The sequence below is a fragment of the Mus pahari genome, chromosome 15, assembly GCF_900095145.1.
Source record: "Mus pahari chromosome 15, PAHARI_EIJ_v1.1, whole genome shotgun sequence".
NCBI lineage: Eukaryota > Metazoa > Chordata > Mammalia > Rodentia > Muridae > Mus > Mus pahari.
The window spans coordinates 53975714-53997267 of NC_034604.1; the positions used below are offsets into that span (position 1 = coordinate 53975714).

The following is a 21554-nucleotide window of genomic DNA, read 5'->3' on the forward strand; positions in this document are numbered from 1 at the left end:
AAGGATCCTGTTTGTGTGCCGCGTCATTTCTTGCTGGCGGGAAGGTAGCGCGGGACATAGGAGAGCAACTTATTTCCAGTCTTTAAAGCACACATATATGTAGCTTTGTAATGAGTTGCTTCTAACATTAATTTAAGACTGGTGAGATGACCCAAAGGATAAAGGAACTTACCATGATGATATGAGTTCAATTCCAGAAACCTACATTATAAATAGAGAATACATTCCTGCAAGTTGCTTTCTGATAGCCTATACAACATCATGCTTGGCATGAACTCTGTCTGTCTGTCTGTCTATTTATCTACCTCTCTCTTGATATGATAAAACTAAAATTAAACCAATTTCCTTTGGCAGATTCAAATACCTTAAATTTAATCTAAATTTAATTTGAAATTATAAAAAAACAAGAATGGTATTAGCACAGAAAAAAACATTCTTCCTAGAAGAGTGTGTCAGCTAGCTCTTATAACAATCTGATACAAGGAACAATCACTAGAAAGTAGGAAGCCCCAGATGAGAAAATGCCTCCGTTAAGAACTGGCTGTAGGCAAGTCTATTGGGCATTTTCTTTCTTTCTTTCTTTCTTTCTTTCTTTCTTTCTTTCTTTCTTTCTTTCTTTCTTTCTCTTTCTTTCTTTCTTTCTTTCTTTCTTTCCTTCTTCTTCTTCTTCTTCTTCTTCTTCTTCTTCTTCTTCTTCTTCTTCTTCTTCTCCTTCTTCTTCTTCTTCTTCTTTTGGTTTTTCAAGACAGGGTTTTCTGTGTAGCCCTGGCTATCCTGGAACTCACTCTGTAGACCAGGCTGGCCTCTAACTCAGAAATCTGCCTGCCGCTGCCTACCAAGTGTTGGGATTAAAGACTTGTGCCACCACTGCCCGGAGGACATTTTCTATTTTCTTAATTAGTGATTGATGTGGAAGGGCCCAGTCCGTTGTGGGTGGTGCCACCCCTGGACTTGTGGTCCTGAGTTTTAAAAGAAAGCTGAAGGAGCAATCCAGTAAGCAGCAATCGTCCATGGCCTCTGCACCAGTTCCTGCCTCCAGGTTCCTGCTGGGTTTGAGATCCTACCTTGGCTTCCCTCAGTGGACTATGACTCTAGGTATGTAAGCCAAATAAACCCATTCCTCCCCAAGTTGCTTTTGGTCATGGTATTTCATCACAGCAATAGTAACCCTAAATAAGACAAAGAGCCTAAATAAGATAAAGGTCTGTATAATTATACCATTAAGTTGAACTTAGAATTTTAAACTTACAGAATTCAGAAAGCTACATAACAATCCTTCCAAGCTGTATCTTTTTTAGATAGCTGTGTGATGAGCATTGTTTTCTGTCTAAACTAATGTAGCCATTAATAGCTAAGCACATATGTATTAAGAGCGTACTAATCAACACCTCACAAAAGCCACTTAGTGGGATGAGAAGAGTTGGCATGCCAACATTACTTAATCTTTCTGGTTTAGATGCTGAGTGTAATTTTAAAAATGTCAGCAGCTGGCACTTCATAGCATCTTTTATTGTTCTCCACAAAAGCACTTCATAAATATTTATCCTATAGCATCATTGTAACTTAAAAGAACTCCCAGGACTCAAACAGGGGGACCTTAGATAAAACATCCAACAGTAGGGAGAGGGAACTTTTAGAGCCCACCTCCAGCAGAAAGACAGGACATCAAGTGAGAGATGGGGTTGCCATCCCACAGTTACAACTCTGACCCATAATTATTCCTTTCTAAAAGATTTACAGTGATGGAAATGGAGAGGAGCCTGAGGAAAAGAAGGTCCAGAGACAGGCCCAAAGTAGGATCCAGTTCAAGGGGAGGTCCCAAGACCTGACACTACCACTGAGGCTATGGAGCACTCACAAAAAGGGACCTATCATGACTGCCCTTCAAAAGACCCAACAAGCAGCTGAGTCAGATGCAGATATTTGCACCCAACCAATGAACAGAGGCAGCTGACCCCAGTTGTTGAATTATGGAAGGCTGAAAGAAGCTGAGGAGAAGGGTGATCCTATAGTTGAGACCAGCAGTCTCAACTAATCTGGACCCCTGAGATCTCTCAAACACTAGACCACCAAACAGGCAGCATACACCAGCTGATATGAAGCCCCCAACACACATACAGTAAAGGACTTCTGGGTCTTTGTTCATTCAGAGATGATGCACCTAACCCTCAAAAGATTGGAGGCCCCAGAGAGTTTAAAGGTCAGGTGGGGTGGGGGTGGGGACATCCACATGAAGACAGGGTGGGGTGGGGAGGAAGTGTGGAATGTGGAGCAGACAGTGGTGGGGGAATGTTGGGGCGATGCGGGGAATGAAATATGGACTGTAAAAAATAAATTAAAAATAAAATTAAATTTAAAAAACAAAAAAAGCAGAACATTCTATTTTACTTCTTCCTTAGAAGAGTTGAGGAAACAGTGAGTAATCAAAGGCCTTACTCTCCTTTGTTAGTATCTGGGGTGATAATTGCCATAGTTAATGACCAAACTGACTTTATTTACTTCTGAAGGCTTCACAGGGGAGGAATAATTTAGAAATTAGAAGGATTTGACAAAATCTCTTTGATCCTTTGGTCCCTTGTTGATATTGTCATAACACTAAGTGAAAACTGTTGGATTTTTTTTTTTTTTAGCTTCTATTTTTAAACTACCGCTATTGCTTACTGATAAGAGGCATTTACAAAGAAGGGCATTTAATAGTGTGAAGCTATCCCATGGTCCAATTTATTCTCAGTGCAAGGATTTTAGGGAAATTTTGCTTTCAATAATTTTTTTTTATAATTGAATCTCACAAAAGAAAATGTTTCCCAAAAGCTTGGAATACCCAAGATACAATTCACAGACCATATGAAGCCCAAGAAGAAGGAAGACCAAAGTGTGAATGCTTCAATCCTTCTTAGAAGGGGGAACAAAATACTCACAGGAGGAACTAAAGAGACAAAATATGGAGCAGCAACTGAAGGAAAGGCGATGCAGAGACTGCTCCACCTGGGGATCTATCCCATATACAGTCATCAAACCAAGATGCTATAGAGGATGCCAGGAAGTGCTTGATGACAGGAGTCTGATATAGCTGTCTCCTGAGAGGCTCTGCCAGAGCTTGACAAATATAGAGGCTGATGCTCACAGCCAACCATTGGACTGAGCACAGGGTCCCCGATGGAGGAGTTAGAGAAGGGACTAAAAGAGCTGAGGGGGTTTGCAGCCCCGTGGGGGGAGCAACAGTGTCAACCATTCAGACCCCCCAGAGCTCCCAGGGACTGGACCACCAGCCAAATAGTACCATGGAGGGGACCATGGCTGTGTATGTGGCAGAGGATGGCCTTGTGGAAGATCTGTGGGAGGAGCGGCCCTTGGTCCTGGGGGATTTGATGCCCCAGTGTAGGAGAATGCCAGGGCAGGAAGGTGGGAGTGGATGGGTGGGTGGGGGAGTGCCCTCACAGAGGCGGGGGGGGGGGGGGGGGGATGAGATAGGGGGGTTCCTAAGGGGAGACCTGGAAAGGGGATAACATTTGAAATATAAATAAAGAAAATATCCAATTAAAGAAAAAAAAGAAGAAGAAAGAAATTTGATAGATCCTATAGTAGCAACTTAACAGTACACCTGAAAGCTCTAGAACAAAAAGAAACAAATACCCTTGACTACTGAACAGGGCATATTGAAATGTTCTGTACCTCAATGCCTTTATACTGGTCTCATCAATGCCTAGAAGATATTTGTTCTCCAGTGCTTTGCTAAAGATGTGACTCTGTCTATTGTTTCTTATATCTGAGAGTTTTGCTTTAAACACTTCAAAACTGTTGCACTCTGTCAGTTTTTGATTGTCAAGTCTAAATAAAAGAATATTTCATCTTTAAAAGAAAAGAAAACATTTCCTTTCAAGGTGAAAAGTACTAATATATCACTAAATGGGAAATTGTTTTTAGTTATTGTTCATCCCTGTAAGGCAAGACAAAAATCACTCTAGTTAGTATAAATAAGGAAATTGGGTCATTCTCTTGATTCGTCACTGTGACAGAGCTTTCACAATAAGCAAAGGTCACTCCTCACTAGCATACATGGCAAAGTTCCCCATACCTGCATAGGCCATAGGCTGTCTCAACAGACTTAATGCTGTTAATAAGAAGAAATCATATTCTTCCCAACATAAAAAAGCTCTACAAATAAACCATTAAAGAAATCAACACTGCATTAATCAGCATTCTCTAAAAAAAGAGAACTGATAAAATTAGTGAGTTTTTTGTGTGTGCCTCTGTGTGTGTGTGTGTGTGTGTGTGTGTGTTAATATTAAGTCGGTCTAGTAGAGTGGTTTCAGACTGTTCTTTAACTAGTCCAACAGTGGTTGTCTCCTTGCAGAAAAGCTCAGAATCTGGTAGTTCTTTAATCTATAAGACTGGATGTCTCAGCAGTTGCAGTCTGATGCTATAGCCCTAGAGGAAATCCTAAAGAGCTGATGGCCTTAAGTCTGGGTTAAAATTCCAAAAATGTTGGTTCTAATACCAGCAAGGGAATAAGTCAATGACAGGGTAGATGGACTTGTCAGTGAGAGTGAGGACAAGCAGGCAAAAAGCAAAAGCTTCCTTCTTGCTTGTCTTTTTTTGTGGGCTGCCACCAGAAGGTGTGGCTCAGACGTAGAGTGAGCCTTTCTACTCAAATAGTCTAATCAAGAAAATTCCCCACAGGTGTGTCCAGCAGCTTGCATTTTACTTGATTCCAGAGGTAGCCAAGCTGTCAGCCAAATTAGTCATCACATCAGAACATTGTTGTCTACAAGAAAAAAAACAGTGATATGAAATGAGGCACACCCTGGGGGCTGGAAGGGTAATCTAAGACCTATATTTCAGATCAGTGACCTCTGATGAGAAATGCAACTCATGGCTGCTGGTATTCATGCTTTTAAAAAATATACGTTCACATAGCTAGGAAGACTCTAGGCCATGAAATATCTTCAGAAAATACAGCATAGGAAAATATGATTCCTACATACTTAAACATTCCTATGATGTTCAAACATACACATTGCTAACAACAATATCCCTAACAAGAATATAAGACAAAGAATTATAATAAAAACAGCAAATCTTAACATGCATGAAACATAATTAATATATGAGCATCATGAATGTAAATGTTGTCAAATATAATCTTTCAAACTTTGAAAGACATAAGCCTTTCTTGTTTTCATGGCTTGAATTTGGGAAAATTAGAAGTTATACTGATGGACTAGCATTTGTATGTGATTTGGCCCTTCTCTTTTGAAGGTTTCAATATACGTTCTTTGTTCCATACATTTAATACTTTAACTATAATAGAATGTGAAAAGTATCTTTACTTGGTCCTTTCTGTTTTGATGTTCTGTGTGTCTCACATCTGGATAGGATTCTCTTTCCCCAGATGTAGGAAATTTTCTTGTGTGATTTTATTTAAGATAGTCTCTATGAATTTTGCATGAAAATTTTCATCCTCTTAAGAAATGAACCTAGGCCAGGTGTGGTGGTGCATGCCTTTAATCCCAGCACTTGGGAGGCAGAGTCAGGCAGATTTCTGAGTTCAAGAACAGAACACATATGTATGTGTGTGTGTGTGTGTGTGTGTGCATGAGTGTGCATGTATGCACACACACATGGATGACAGATAGATATTATATATATATATATATATATATATATATATATATATATATATATANATATTATATATATATATATATATATATATATATATATATATATATATATAAAATTTATTAGAGTAGATTGCCAGCTGTGGTCAAGATAGTCCAATAATGGCTGTGTACCAACAGAAAGTCCAAGAATCCAATAGTTGTTTAGTCCACAAGGCTGGACCTCTTGGCTGGTCTTCAGTATACACAAGCATCAAAAAAAGTAGACTCTAATGCCGGTGAAGTGATGAACTTGCTAGTGATAGTGAGGGCAAGCAGGCAAGGGCAAAAGCTTCTTTCTTTCATGTCCTATAAAGTTTGCTACCAAAAGGTGTGACCAATATTGAAGGTTCATCTCCAAAGATCTGGACTAAAAGCACATCTTCCCACCTCAAATGACCTAACCAAAAAAAAAAAAAAAATCCTCACAAGTATACCTAGCCACCCGGGCTCTAGCTAACTTCAGATGTAGTTAAGTTCACAACTAAGAATAGCCATCACAACCCCCAATACCTAGGAACCCCCAGTGGACACAACTGGGAGAGACTCAGAAGTGCTCCATACTAGACAACCCACAGCTACCACACTCTTCTAAGATCCAGAGAGGACAACAGAAATCAAGGAAAAGAATAACCACACAGCAAAGATAAGAACAGATGTAAACACCTAGAATTACAATCATCCCAAACACAGATGTGTAGATACCAGTAAAAATCACAATCAGTAACAACTAGAACAACATGTCTCCACCAGAACCCAGTAATCTTGCTAAGGTAGGCCTGGTGCAATGCAATATAGCTGAAGCAAAAGATAAGGAATATGTTCAAGGATCTTAAAGATATATCCATTAATGAAGTCTATGAAAATACAAACAGATTTTTTTAATGGAATGAAGTAAAAAGTTCAAGTCAAAAGTAGAAAGAGAATTACTAAAGAAAGCCCAATGTTTAACATCTTTCTGTCTTCTACATTTCTTTTTGAAAAATAATGATATGGTAATTTGTTATATAACTTTTAAAAAATTTTTTACCAATCAGTATAAAAGCCTTTGTGGATGTTTTGTGCATCTTCCCATAATCATATATAAACTTTTCCTTTGTTTATTATAATAGATGTGCAACATGCCCTTATGGCCTACTCATTTATTACTGGTTTCTCACATATAAAAATGGAGATTATATTCTTTACAGAATTGTGAGACCTGAGTAGAAATCACACTTAGAACTAACCCAAGCGTGCTGTTTATAAGATATATGTTAGGTCTTATTACAGAATTATCATCTTAAAATCTTAAAATTGTTCGCTGGGAGTCCTTGTTTAACAATTGAGTGTTACTGCTAAAGATGGGTTCCATCTTAGATATTGTGTGTGGTATACTGTATGAGTAGAACTAATATTCAAAATACCAAGAGAGATCTATTGTCTTATAGGTCTGGAGGCTTATGGTCAAAACATTAGTCTTTATGTGATAAGTTTCTTCTAAGGTTGACTAAAGGCTACTTTAAGCATCACTCAGTACATGTCTATTCATTGGTTACACTTTCTCTTCTTATAAGGACATCAAGTCTATTGAATTATGGTCCATCCTATTGACTTTGTAGCACTAGCTGTGTGCAAAGTGATCTTATTTCCAAGAAATGTCACATTCTGACATGCTAAGGACATTAGGACTTCAGCATGTGTTTTTAACATAGAGTTGCCACTTTATTGCATTCCTTATGACTGTCCTGTTGTGTTGGTTGTTTTCATGAACTAATGCATCTCCTTCCAGATTATTTGTATACAACTGCCATAATTTATTTTCACCACATTCATTAAATGGGCATTTTATAATTTATTACTTCCATTTTTCTGTTCTACCTGGCTATTTTGTTTAAGGTGGATTTACATTGTTTTATTTTTTATTATTATTAATTAATTCTTTGAGAATTTCATACAATGTATTCTGATTATATTCACCCACACATGTCTCTCTCTATTTCCTCCCAGATCCACCCTCACCTCCCATTCCCAATTTTCTGTGCGTAGAGGAATTTTCCCCTAATTAATTGATTGGATAATAAAGAAGCCAACCACTAGGAGAAAAGGAAGAGGCAGGCCTTCCGGGTCCCAGAGAGGAAGGAATAATAGTCTTTTTGGATGGCAAGGCAGAAGCGAAAGGAAGCGGGATGTAGACCAGGAATGGTTAGATCTGGTGGCAGATTCCACCACTGGAAGATTTCTAACAGAATAGTAGATGAATTTAGGACGATAGATTCCACGCCCAGCGGCTGCGTTATCTGTTGATTCTAAACTAAGATTGTCTGGTGTTTGCCGTTCACAGCTACTCAGGTGGGCCAGGAGAAAAGAATTTAACCGGGGCCACGCTTTGGAATGGGAAAATTGGGCAAGGAAGGACCAAGCTCCAGGGGAAAGGTAACTGAAGGGGAAGCACGGGCTGGTGAGAGTGTGCCCACAGCTAGCTGGGGAACCGAGAAAGAGCAATCTCGGAGCGCTGGAGAGGCAGAGCCTGAATTTGTGGGAGCCGCGTTGCCTAGGAGAAACACACAGTCTCGGTCTCGGGCTATGTACCGGGCTAGGAACAGACACCTCTAGAACTGGCAATTAGCCGGACTTAGCATGATTGCTTTTGTTTTTGTTTTAATAATTGCATGCTACACCTGTATCTCCTTTTATTTTTTTAACCCATTGAGGCTAATATGTGCTGCTAATATACTCCTCTGAGTGCAGAGCTATTATTAAATGGATCATAGTCAACTTCCCAGGAGTCACACCAAAACAAAACAAAACAAAACAAAAAACAAAAAACAAAAAACAAAAAACCTGACTTTCCTTTTCCCAACAATTAGCAGTTACCAGGAGTTCCTCAGCTGAAAAGGGGGATCACTTTATGATCACTGTCCCCTGCTCTGTGCTTGGATTTTGTCTGCCTTGATCCTGAACAGGTCTTATGAATGCTGTCACAACACCTGTGAGTTCATACATGCACTATTCCTGCTATGTCCAGAAAACTATTTGCTCTAGCCTCTGACTTTTATGGTCTATACCCTCTTCTTCAATTATTCCTGAGCCAAAAAAAAGGAGGAGGTGAGATGTGCTAGTTAAACTGAACATTCCATACTTTCTTATTGTCTTCACATTGAGCAGTTGTGGGACTCTAATATTGGTTACCACCTACTACAAAAATGAAGTCTCTCTGATAAGGCGTGAAGCTACACTAATATATGTGTTTAGCAATAAGACATTAGGAGGAAGTTTAATACTATGTCCATTTAGAAGAATAACAATAGCAAGTTCTCCCCTAGGGGCTATGACCTGTCTAGCCACGAGTTCTTGACCTGGATGACAGTGTAAGACACGGGTTCCATCTTGTGCAACAGACTTGAAGTCCAGTCAGAAGAACTGGTTAGCCCCATGACAGTTATTCCACTATGGCGCATAGGCATTCCTTGTCAGACTGGTCATTATTTTAGCTCAAAGGATCCACTGCTGGATAAGATTGCTGTTTACTTTTCTGTATAGCGCCTTCCTTCCAGTACGATGGAAGCTACACAGTAGGGGTGAAGCTTCTGGCCAATGCCAGCTTGGTTTCTCCATGTTCTGTGACACAAAGATGTGGTGTCTTCATCAATGTGGTCTTATCATCATGTTCTAGAGGGTAGCCAAGATTAATGGCAATAGCATATAATAGTGAGGTTTCATGGGAACCTGTTCCTGATATTGGGATTTTTATTTGATAATCTATGGTGTCTATGATGGGTATTATTGCCTCATTATAGGGTAACTCTGTTTATATGTGTGTGTGTGTGTGTGTGTGTGTGTGTGTATGTGTGTATATACATGATATGTACATATATACATTATATATTTATATAGTATATATTTATATACTATTATATATTATATATTATAAAAATCTTCTATAGTAGTAAATTTATATATTATTTTTCAAATGTCTTCAGTGTTAAATTTTCCTCCCTACCTCTCTACCATATTCTGTCTTCCAACACCCCACTCCACTTAAGCCTTCTCGCTCCATTATTCTTCTTCCTCTTGTATACCGCCTGCATTCACTATCCTAGGACTTTACATCTCCTCTCTTAAAACTTAGGGTGTGAAAATGGTGTGAATAAACAGGAATGTGCTGTTACAGAGATTACTGTCATTCAAGGACATGGATGTGGCTTTCCCCCAGGAGGAACAGAAACATCTGGACTGCTCAAAGAACCTTTTATACCAGTGGTTCTCAACCTGTGGGTCGCAACCCCTCTGGGGGAACCACCCTAAGACCATCAAAAAGACAGATATTTAAATTATTATTCATAACAGCAGCACAGCTACAGTTATGAAGTAGCAACAAAAATAATTGTATAGATGGGAGTCACCAGGACATGAAGAACTTTATTAAAAGGTTTCAGCAATAGTAAGGTTGAAAACCACTGCTGTAGAGGGATGTGATGCTGGAGAACTATGGTCACCTAGTTTCAACTGGTAAAGATGTCTTCCCCACATAACTCAAAGTTGTCCAACTAAGTGGTTTTTACTATCAGTTGCTGTGATGTGGTAGTTCCTGGCATATATGATGACTCTTACAAACTTCATACCTTCCCAAATGGAAATCATTATTTTGTCAAGTGCTAGCTGGACAAATTTATTGTAGGCTAAATGAAACTACACATTCTCTTCTTCCTTTTGCTTAGTAAATACAATATTACCTTCATAATTTAATAAGTTATCCAGTTTCCAAACCAGATATTATTTCTAAGCTGGAACAAGAAGTATATTCATAGTTTATAAAGTGTCCTACCAGACTGGATCTCTCCAAATGAAAATCATGAATATGAACAAGGAGAATTAAATATCAGTTTGTTTTATTTTTTTTTAATTGATTGGTACCTTGGTCAACTGATTGGTGCCTTGGTCATTTGTTTTGTCCTCGTTGAAATCTACTTTTCTTTGCTTGTATTCCAAGAACTCAGTAACTATTCAGAATAAAGAAATGTGGGAAGCATTCAACAAATAATTGAAAGGAATTGTGGGACCCTTAGTGGAGAGTAATTACTTGTTCACTCATGGTTGTCTATGATATGAAAAGGCTTTAAGGGCAATGAAAGACAAGAGTCCTTCCAAGAACACACACTGTACATCAAGAGGCAAGGCCTATAAATACATGACTTTGCACAGTTAAGTATCAAATGCAGTGAGAAAGTATAACATCTGTGAATGACATCAGGGCTAAAGAAAGGCAGTGTAGACTAACTTTATGCGAAAGCATCTGGACAAACAATGGTATCAGAAACATGTAAGTTTGGTGGGGGAATTTTGCTAGTTTTATATCATGCATATGATAGATATTTTATCATGAGAAGTAGAGTCTGTGCTTATTCTTGATGTGAATCTGACTATTCATATTTGTATTATATTCTGTCTTCTTACATGCCTGTCTCCACCTTTGTTTTCTGAGGTCACTAACTATGGGATTGTCCACTTGTCCCAATTACTTTAATTATTCCCTATGATTTTATGATTTTCTTTCCTTTTTTTAGACAGAAAGAATAACTTTCATAATTCCCAGTTATATATTCTGAGGACTATTCCCTTCAAAATAAGATACTGAAATGAACAGTTCACTTGACCCTGTTTTAAAGTTGGTCCTGGTGATGGCCAACTGCAGAAATGTGAAGAAAATCCAGAAAACCTTTACAGGCTTGTCATAATCATTGATGGCAAGTCAATGACTAAGGCATAAACTCATAAATACAGTTAACTGGGGAAAGTATTTCAAGGGTCTATAGTATCATGTGCATCAAAGCAAAGACAATAAATGATATAATTAATAGCTTAGATTCAAATATTGACATCCTTTATTGTAATAAAATAACATAAGAACAAACCCTGATGAATGTTGTTGTGCGAAACTTTTTAGCTACAATGTGTCTAATTCAGATCTTGAGAAAATTAACAGCAAGGTATCACCCTGCAGTAACGATTACTCTATAAACATTTTCAGCAATAATCAGCCCCTCACTCAGTATCAAGAAACTAAGCGGGGAAATTGTGTCTGGATTGCATGTGGAAAAGGTTTTGCTCAGAAGTTACAGCTTTCTGTGCATCAAAGAATCTACACAGGTGAGAGCTTTCACCTCATTGTACATCAGAGAACTCTCACTAGGGAGAAATCTGACTGTTCTGGGTGTGGGAAACCCTTCCCTCAGGAATCATCCCTCATTATACATCAGAGAATTCATGCCAGAGAGAAACCTTATCTATGTAGAGAACATGGAAGGCATTTCCCCAGAAGTCCCAGCTTATTATACACCACAGAGCTCTCACTGGAGAGAAGACATCTGAGTGCACTGGATGTGGCAAAGCCTTCTGAAAAAGCCCCAGCTCGTTATACATAAAGAGATTCAAACAGGTGTGAAGCCCTACACATGTGCCCACTGTGAAGAAGCCTTCAGCAGGAAGACAGAACCCACTGCATATCTATTGACTCATACTGGGGGAAAGCCCCATGACTGTACTGAGTGCAAAAATACATTATTTCATAAATCGCAGCTCATCATATATCACAGGACACACACTGGCAAGAAACCCTATAAATCCAATGACTGTGGAAATGCCTTCTGTCAGAAGCCACACCTTTTGGACATCAGAGAATTCTCACAAGGAAAAAAGAAAAACTATGTATGTGCAGAATGTAAGAAGGTTTTCTTTCAGAAGTCCCACATCACAGGACATCAGCAGATTCCTATTGAAGAGAAGCATCATATATGTGCTGAGTGTGGAAGGCCTCTTCTAGAAGTTGTGCTTTGTTCTAAATCAGAGAATTCACACAGAAGAGAGACTATATCAATGTGCTCAGTGTAATACCTGCCACATAATACACAAAACGCTAAATGTGCAGAACAAAGAAAGATTTTTTTTTTGTTTTGTTTTTTGAGACAGGGTTTCTCTGTATAGCCCTGGCTGTCCTGGAACTCACTTTGTAGACCAGGCTGGCCTGGAACTCAGAAATCCACCTGCCTCTGCCTCCTGAGTGCTGGGATTAAAGGCATGTGCCACCACACCCAGCTAAAGAAAGAATATTAAAAGATGCAAAGGGAAAAGGCCACCTTACATATAAAGGCAGACCTATCAGAATTACACCCAACTTCTCAACAGAGTCTCTAAAAGCCAGAAGAGCCTGGGCAGATATCTTGCAAACTCTAGGAGATCAAAGATGTCAACCCAGATTACTATACCCAGCAATCATCATAAATGGAGAAAACAAGATATTGCAGCAAAACCAAATTTAAACAACATCTATCTTAATTTCATTAAGAAATCAGAACTCTCTGTATCAGATAATTCATACCATGGCAAAGGCAAAAAATAAATTGACTACATAATAGAGTTTAGTTTTTGATCAACCTTAATAATTACTAGAAACAGGAATAATATGGTCAGTTTGGGGACAAAATATTTATAGATCAAACTCTACAAGGAAATAAATATTTCTAGTGTGGTAATGCCTAACTTTTTCGGCAATGATAAACAAGATTATAAATGTGGAGCATTTTAATATGTTATATAAGTTTTCTAAAGGTATGAGCTTATAAATTATCTGAACAAGCATGTATACTAAAAATTGCTAACTTATATATTACTTCTCCTACATTATGATAAGCAGATATTAAAATTGCTAATGTCTGTTGGCACAATCATAATCATAAACATCCATATAAAGGACACGGGGAAAAGCATAGAAAAATTTTAGAAACTATATTGTAAGAAGGAAATGAGCATTGTCAGGAGCCGTCATAGGACAAGCTAATAACTAGCTGGTGATCTTTCCTGAGATGGTCTACTTTGGATTATAATATAATTCATGACAGATCTGCTCTCACAGGCAAGACCCAAGAGAATTCATTTAGGAAAGCTCCCTGCTATTAATATGCTTTTCCTGTTATTACTAAACATATATAACAATCACTAGGTATTAGCCCACCCCTTTTGAGCATATCTCTGCAGATCTAAGAAGATGTACTGTCTTGTAGTGATGCTGTATAAACAAATAGATGACTTCTTAAGTCTTAATGATGATCCTATAAGAATTCCTAAAATTATATCAGTGACTAATAAGTTCTTTTATAGTGGTTCTGCTATTAGATCCTTTTCTGAATCAAAACTGCAATGAGAACTCTGTCAGTCTCCCATGTGTCACTAGTTAATTACCTCTTAGATAATTACCACACTTTCTCCTTCTCAGAATATAAACAAAGAGGTTGTAAAACAATTAACCACAGGTAATAAATAGGGAACTGATGATTTATTGTAGGTGGTAGCACAGAAGATAAAATATTGACTGGGTTTATCTATACAAAACTTCGCTAATAACTTAGTTACAGTTTTCAGTGAACCCGGGGAGTTGTGTCAGGTGACGGATGTTTAGCCAGAAAATTACTCCTAATGGATATGCATATAAACATTCTCCGTTGTAAACTTCTATTTCAATTTATGGTTTGCTTTTGTGTGTAAACTAGTGATGAACTTCTTAACATGTGATCACGTATCCTGAAAGATGTGTAGCACTGAGGACAAAGAAATGAAGAGAAAATATGTTTCCTTCCTCCGCTTAGGATCTTTCTGCTTTCCCCTTTTCTTTTTTCTTTTTTTTTTTTCTTTACGATGTATTTATTTTATACATGTGAGTACACTGTAGCTGTCTTCAGACACACCAGAAGAGGGCATCAGATCCCATTTCAGATGGTTGTGAGCCACCACGTGGTTGCTGGGCATGGAACTCAGAACCTCTGGAAGAGGAGTTGGTACTCTTAACCGCTGAGCCATCTCTCCAGCCCTCCCACTTTCTTAGATAGCTTTCATTGGAAGCTTTTTTACAACTTAGTTATAAATGCTATAATCACTTTTCAAAGTGTCCCCTTTTCTTCCTGTGACTTCCTACTAGTAGGCTGGAGTTACAGCCTCACAGTTCCTGCTCAGAACAAAGGCCATATTAGTTAATCCCCTGCTGTTAGGCTACAGGTGTTAATCACCTAAGCCAGCAGCCTTTTACCCTCAGACAGAGCAAGAACATTTTTTAGAACTTTTTAGAAGTTATCATCATAGGACAAAGGGCTTCTCCTCCCATTGATGTGGGACTAGGCCATCCTCTGCTGCATATGCAGCTGGAGCCATGAGTCCTATCATGTGTTCTCTTTGGTTGGTGGTTAAGTCCCTGGGAGCTCCGGGGATACTGGCAAGTTCAGCAGAGGATGGCCTAATCAGACATTAATGGGAGGACAGGCCCTTTGTCCTATGAAGGTTCTATGCCCCAGTGTGGTGGAATGCCAAGGCCAAGAAGCAGGAGTGGGTGGGTTGGTGAGTAGGGGGATGGGGAAGGTGATAGGAGGAGGGTGTTTTTTGGAGGGGAAACCAGGAAAGGGGATAATATTTGAAATGTAAATAAAGAAAATATCCAATTAAAAATATTTTTACAAATAAAAAAAAAGAAGTTACCATCAGCATTTGAGTATAGTTAGAGAGCTAGAACATCCAGAGACCCTCAGACTTTAAAGCCACACCAGAGTCCTACTCTGTGCCCCTGCCACTACCCTCTTCAGGCTGAGAAGCTCCCTGCAAAGCATGGCATTTCAAGCTATAAGAGTCTTGTGTGAAGTCATTGTTCTTAATATTTGAGTAGTACTCCATTGTGTAAATGTACCACATTTTCTATATCCATTCCTCTGTTAAGGGACATCTGGGTTCTTTCCAGCTTCTGGCTGTCATAAATAAGGCTGCTATGAACATAGTGGTGCGTGTATCCTTGTTATATGTTGGAGCATTATTTGTTATATGTTGGAGCATCATTTGGGTATGCCAGGAGTGGTATAACTGGGTCCTCAGTACTATGTCCAATTTTCTGAGGAAAGGCTAGACTGATTTCTAGAGTGGTTTTACCAGCTTGCAATCCCACCAACAATGGAGAAGTATTCCTCTTTCTCCACATCCTTGCCAGCATCTGCTGTCACCTGAATTTTTGATCTTTAGCCATTCTGACTGGTGTGAGGTGGAATCTCGGGGTTGTTTCGATTTGCATTTCCCTGATGACTAAGGATGTTGAACATTTCTTTAGGTGCTTCTCAGCCATTTGAGATTCCTCAGTTGAGAATTATTTGTTTAGCTCTGTACCCCATTTTTAATAGGGTTATTTGGTTCTCTGGAATCTAACTTCTTGAGTTCTTTGTATATATTGGATATTAGCCCTCTATTGGATGTGACAATATCAACTAACTAGACCCCGCAGAGTTCCCAGGGACTAAACCATCAACCAAAAAGTACACATGGAGGGACCCATAGCTCTAGCTGCATATGTAGCAGCAGATGGCCTTATCTGGCATTTATGGGAGAGGAGACCCTTGATCCTGTGGAAGCTGGATGCCCTAGTGTAGGGAAATGCTAGGGCAGTGAGGCAGGAGTGGGGGAAGCACCCTCACAGAAGCAGGGAGTAGGGGGTATGGGATAGAGGGTTTGCAGAAGGAAAACCAGGAAGGGGAATAACATTTGAAATGTAAATAAATAAAGTAACCAATAAAAATTTTAAATAAAAATAAAAAAGTCTTGCGTGAATAAAGTACAATGGGCCAAGTAGAGTAAATCAAGTTGATATATATGCATTTTCAATTTCAAGCATATAAGTTGACCTAGATCTTTAAAAGGACTCTAGGTCTTTTTTTTCCTTTTTTTTTAAAATTATTTTCTTTATTTACATTTCAAATGCTATCCCAAAAGTTTCCTATACCCCTCCCCCCACCTCTGCTCCCCTACCCACCCACTCCCACTACTTGGCCCAGGCCTTGCCCTGTGCTGGGTCATATAAAGTTTACAAGACCAAGGGGCCTCTCAGGACTCTAGGTCTTAAAAATAGTGCATTTTGATCAGGTTTTCCTTTTATTCTCCTCACTCAGAAACTTAATGTGGCAGAGACCTTGGTACTGAATCCATAGTGTCTTGGGTTTAAGCTTAGATCAACTAGTAATGAAAGTTTTGTGAATTCAAGCCAGCTTTCTTCATGTATACATGAATATCTTTTCTTATAAAGGAATACAAGTAGAACATTTTCAGTAAATATTACTCTTTATCTATATATTACCTTGTTAAAAAAAATACACATTAAGATTAATGTGCTCTGAGGCACAACCAGCAGAGGTGAGCTGTATTTTGTCCCCATGCTCCATCAGCAAGCCCATGACTCTGCCTCTGAAACTGTAAGCCCAAATAAACTCATTCTTCTATTAGTTGCCTTGGCTATGGTGCTTTATCGCAGCAATTTAAAAAATAATTAAGACAATGGTCATTACAAAAGCAAAATCATGGCTTTCAGTTGTTATCACCAGAGAAGAAATAGCCTTTACTAATACTAAAACATGTGAAGATAGCTGAAGTAGAGTAGTAACTTCCAAAGGGTCTGATGTAAATTAGTAAGAAAAGCAGAAGAAAGAAAAATATGTATCAATGTGTTAAGCTACTTTCTAAGATAATCAACAATGCCTGACTCCCCATACTCTTATTTGTTTGTTTGTTTAGTTGGTTGGTTGGTTGGTTGGTTGATTGGTTGGTTGATTGGTTGGTTGGTTTGGTTTGATTATTTTTTGAGATGGGATTTCTCCAGTAGTCCTAGAACTCATGCTGTAGACCAGGCCAGCCTTGAATTCATAGATATCCACCTGCCTCCCAAGTACTGGAATTAAAGGTATCTACCACCAGGGTCCCTTATTCATTCAATTTTGTGACCCTCTTTCCCTCTGAGGATGGGAAGCCACAACTGGTTTTTCATTAGTGTCTAGTACAAAGGTGACTAAGAACAGCTTATTTAATTCAGTTTAAAAAAATTATGTTTTCATCTTACTATAGGATTATTTGATAACATTGAAAATGTAAATGGGCATTTGTTCAAAGACAACATGGTAAGGAATTGAGGCAACTAGATTTCTGGCCCATGTTCTCCAGACCCAGGCCAGATCATTATATGAACTTACAGCAAGTTCATGAGCTCCCTCAGTTGGATACCTAACCCTGTCTGACACCTGGCCACAGCCCTATGAAAGCATATAGAAAGCAACCAGTGAAGCCATGCCCGAATTCATGACCCATAGACAACCATTCGACAACAAATATATACATAATGAATAATGGAAAAAATAAAAAAAATTATAAAAATTTTAAAAATATAATAATTAGAAAAATTAAAGCCTCTAAAAATATTAATAAAATATTATATTTTTAAAACATCTATCTTATTTTATTTATGGTGTATATGTGTGCAGCTGCTCCTAGAGTCCAGAAGAGAACATCCCCTGAGCCTGAAGTCGCAGGTAGTTGAGAACCATAATGTACATGCTGGGACCCAACCTTGGGTATTATGCAAAAGCAGTAAGCACTCTTCACCACTCATCCTTATCTCCAGGCCCAAGTAAGAAACTGATTATAACAAGATAGTGTGGTTAGGGGTGGACAAGAAGTATACTAGGCTTAATGAGAAAACAATGTCTAATAAAATGTAAATGTAATGGTTGAAATATCAAAAGCTAATGGCTAAAGAGATGTCTTAGTTAGTAAGAATGTTTGTTGTACAAGCATGAGCTCCATAGTTCAGATCCTAATGCCCACAAAAAAGCCAGGTGTGAGAATATTATGATTGATTTTTACTCCCAATTTGCCACAAATTAGAATGAAGTGAGTAGGGAGCCTCACCTGAAGGCATGTGCTGATTGCCTTGACAGATAGCAGAAGACCGTCCTGATTGTGGGTGGTAGCTTTTTATAGCGGTCCAGATACAAAGGGGAAGGCAGGAGGAAGGTCACTTGCCTTTTGCTGTCTTGCTCTTCCCTCTTTCTGTGGGTTGATTTACCCTGTCACTGCTTTCACCCCTTCACTGATATCAGAACAAGGGTTCTCAACTTCCATTGCACATCAATGGCTCTCCCAAATCTTTCAGGATTTTGGCACCAGATTGGAAATGCTGAGGCACCACCTAGCATTGTGGACTGATCAACTATAGAATTGCAATTATGATTCAGTTGTTATTGCTATTTTAATATATGCTGATGTAATAAATTCACACACATATATATGCAAAAAAGCAGACTTTGAGAGAAACAGAGGGAGTAAGATAGATAAGAAAGGATATTGTAGGAGTTAATATCATCAAAGTATGTTATAGTTATGTATGAAAGTATCATGTACCTATTATTTCATAAAATTAATATACGCTAAAGAAAGGGCAATTTGAAAAGCTAAAATAATTTTAATACATTCCTAGTGCTTGGATATGCACAAAATACACACAGATCAGAAGAAGAAAATCAAGCTGTTTGTGGTAACCCACATCTCTAATCACAGCACTTGAGAAGCAGAAAAAGGAGGATTGTGAATTTGAGGCCACTCTGAGCTATATAATAAATGCATAGCCAGCTAAATCTAGCAATAAGTCAATTTCTCAGAGGGGGGAGTAAAAGAAAAGAGAGATAAAAACGAAGTACCATGGGAGGAAGAATGAAGCATCCATTGACTTACAGCTAAGTCAAAGCATAGACATATGACTACTGAGGTGTTGACTAAAGGTGTACGGTGGTTTCTGGAATCTTATCAATACAAAGTAACAGAAAGTATATTTAAGAGAGGACACCAGGACTCCAATACAGGACACATCCAGAAGAGGATAGTCAATGTGAAGGCCTGCAAGTACTTTTCACAATGCTTCTGAGTTATTCTGGTGCCTGGGACATTTAACAATTCCTGGAGACATTTATATTCTCACAACTGGGAGGTGAAATGTGACACCTCTTATGCAGAGACGAGGGATACTGTAAAGTGCCAAATATTATATAAGACAGGAGTGCCCATCCATGCCTCATCACTCTTATAAGTATCCCAAAGTCCTATCATACTCCCCCCACAAACAAATTCACAAAAGCCAAACTCTGGGAAAAATGCATGGCATAGGATTAACTCTGCTATCCAGTCTGCATTGCTTTATGACCATAGGATGGGGTGGGTAGGTTGGGCAACTAAGAAAGAAGTTGTGCTCATCTTATATGTCTGCCCATCTAAATCACAGAGCATTCATTGGCAGACCCTATTAGAAGGGACACCAATCGCCTTGCTCAAAAGCAAGCACATTGAAATGTGAAGGATCTACCAGTATGCCAGACTACAGAAAGAAGGGTCTATGCGAATTCTGACACTTCTGATTGCCACGTGAGGGTTTCACTCCTAACAGTATAGAGAAGACTGGGCGATAGGGATGATGATAAAGAACATGCATGACATATTTCTCCTTCATGCTACCTGTGATGCTCACTTATGGGAATCCAGTAAGCTATGTAACCATCGTAGCTTGGATCCAGCCTCAAAGCATGTTAGAACGCTGGGGCATGGAGGAGTCAAGTGTGAAGGCAGTAATCATGGCCATAATACCAAGGCAAGAATATCACTCAGTTTTAACCAAGAGGATGTGAATAAAAAGGAATGCAAGAAAGAGAAGCCAAGTCTGAAAGTGACCACAGAAATTATTTTTAAAAAATGCAATGAATCCAAGGTCACTGAGGAGGATGTGGACTCCCACCAGTAACACACAGAGCACCGCTGAAGGGATGCGTCCTGTTCTCCATCAGACTAAAGGAATGCATGCTGTTCGCCCTCCAACTGTTTATTTTCCTCATCTCATTCTGTCTCCATCCTTTATTCTAACTATACATCATTAACAATAAGGTGAGATATCAATCCTAATAAAGCATTCATGTCTGAAGGACATCATTTGACTAGTGTGTGCTGGCATGTCTTTCTCTTATTCACAAAGGTAAAGATATTAGCACTGATGCTTAAGGAAAAGGGGAAGATGGTCCTGAAAGAAAGTCTCAAGGCCAAACAAGGATCAGAAACACTGAGGCTTTACCTGCTTGCTCCTTCGGGACACTTTCCAGGGTAGTCTTCCATAGATGTTTTTCCACAGGATTCCTGCACTGAGGGTCCATCTTAGTCAGACAATATAGAATGTCTTTCATAACCCCAACAGTTTGGCTGAGTCTCCTGCATTTTTCAATCCAGTTATGGTAAACAAAGCTAGTCGAACAGCATTTCTTTCAAGTAGGATTTTAGAGTTAAAGTGAAAACTTTTGTGCCATAGGGCACATAAATCAGAAGGTGCATGATGAGTTGTGTCCCATCCAGATGGGAGCCAAGTTCTCCCCAAGGCCACCTACATACCAAAGCAAGCCTATGACAGTGGTGGCACCATTTCCAGCATCTTGTCAAAGACATTGACCAGAACCTTTGATACCATGTCCAGACTCTCCCTGGTGCCATAGACAACCTTCAGCAAGTTCCAATTCCCAGTGTGTTCTCACACTTCATGGTTTCTGCTTCATAAAGACCCTATGGCATGGAGAACAGTAGGCACTCCACCATGTTTGTGCGCAGTGAGGCACCTAAAGACAGAAGAGCTGAGTTAGGGTACAGGGAGGAGCTCAACAACAAACACTAGAACAGTATCACTTCACCTCTCTGAACTCTGGGTTTTATCTACCAATGGAGGCAATATAGACAGTTGAACTAGAAACAAAACAAGCAAAAATCACTCACTTGTTCAACTAGCATACATGGGACCAGGTATGTGTGGCTGATTAAAATAAAGTAATCCTCTCTCATAAGGGAGGTCACAATCTCTCCAGGGAGAGTGAAAGGTGGAGCTTGGGAAGCAGGCCTCTAGAAGCCAACTGTCAAAGCAAGAAAAATGTAATCATGGAACTAGAGTAAAATCTCTTTCTCATTCTCTCTCTCTCTCTCTCTCTCTCTCTCTCTCTCTCTCTCTCTCTCTCTGAACCAAATGCTCACCAGTTAGCCAGACCTTCT

The 21554-nt window shown here is 39.0% G+C and overlaps 1 long non-coding RNA gene across 1 annotated transcript in view; it reads right to left on the minus strand.

Annotated features, from left to right (window-relative positions):
* Nucleotides 1-21554, minus strand: part of LOC115065511 — a 63627-nt gene that overhangs the window by 41166 nt on the left and 907 nt on the right. The window contains exon 2 of the long non-coding RNA XR_003845291.1: nucleotides 20599-21130. This is a non-coding gene — a long non-coding RNA (uncharacterized LOC115065511). The remainder of the gene's footprint in view (nucleotides 1-20598; nucleotides 21131-21554) is intronic.